The 1,175-nt window shown below is 26.5% G+C and overlaps 1 protein-coding gene across 3 annotated transcripts in view; it reads right to left on the bottom strand.

Annotated features, from left to right (window-relative positions):
* The window catches only part of LOC111086402, a 54,200-nt gene that overhangs the window by 13,370 nt on the left and 39,655 nt on the right, over positions 1-1,175 (bottom strand). Inside the window, exon 1 of one of the 3 annotated variants that reach the window (XM_022389078.1) lies at positions 1,099-1,134. The exons of the other annotated variants lie outside the window; for them this stretch is intronic. The gene's annotated coding sequence lies outside the window, so the exon portion shown is untranslated. Of the gene's footprint in view, positions 1-1,098; positions 1,135-1,175 lie in introns of those variants that run through there. 3 annotated transcript variants of the gene reach the window in all.

Raw genomic sequence — 1,175 nt, forward strand, 5'->3', positions numbered from 1 at the left:
GGAAAACCCGTACGTAAAAATTAGCCTCAAATTTAATATAACTATTACTAACAAAAATAATAAACGTAATTAGTAATAGTTATTACCAAACCCATAAACAGCGTAATCTTATATATATATATATATATATATTATTATTATTATTAACTATTATTTAATATCCATAAAATAACGTTAATAAAACTTAAATAAATACTTATGAAATTCACATTATTTCCAATTTTTTTATGAAATAACTTTGCATATAATGTTTCTTGTTGGTTATCAGAAGACCAAAATGGCAAACAGAAAAATAAAAGTTACTTGTAATATACCACTTAGATACAACTGTAAATACATCCCGAGCATCTTAATGGACTCTGACTTGGGTTTTTTTTAACAGGAAACGTATGTGGATTCATACTATATCTTAAATTTCAAGTTTGGCCAACGTAACATTCACAACATACTGTACATTTTAATATATAGATACAGTTCTTAGAATTGCAAGAAATATATATTTTGATTTTAAACATAATGATTTTATCTATGTTTTTAATAATATAACCTAGATTACGGAGTTGACACCTTAGGTTATTTACACTGAGTGATACCTTCTTGTCTATTTTCAGTTGTATATCTTATAACAAAGTAAACAGCCAAAGATTTTATGAAATTTAATTAATATATAATATATTTATTCATTCATTTTATTTCTAAGATTACGCTGTTTACGGATTTTAAATAACATAAAATTCAATTATATTTTTGTTAAAATAGTCTTACTTGGATCTATTTATCGTAGAAACATTTTGGTTTTATTAAACGTATTGTGTGTTTTATTTAAATAGGTTGGCTGAAGAGTAGCGAAAGCGCTTCTACTCCCCCCCCCTCAACTAATGACATTAAAAACGTACAGTATTTCAAACCTGTACACAACTGCAAGTTCAGAAATTTAAAACCAAAGATTATAAACTTCTTTTACAACTAAAGACATACTAAGAAAACTGGTTGTAACACAGTACAAGTTCAGAAATTTAGAGCCAAAACGTATGGCACTTATACACGAACACAAACAAAATATCGATTAGCTTTGTTATTTATACGATTTAAGCTCACCTCTTTTTTGACTGTCAAATTAATTATTTTTCTCTAGTTGTTCACTCGTTGTGGCACACTACAAAGATATCAAAGAA

Source organism: Limulus polyphemus, unplaced genomic scaffold (assembly GCF_000517525.1).
Source record: "Limulus polyphemus unplaced genomic scaffold, Limulus_polyphemus-2.1.2 Scaffold1067, whole genome shotgun sequence".
In the NCBI taxonomy this organism is placed as follows: Eukaryota; Metazoa; Arthropoda; class Merostomata; order Xiphosura; family Limulidae; genus Limulus; species Limulus polyphemus.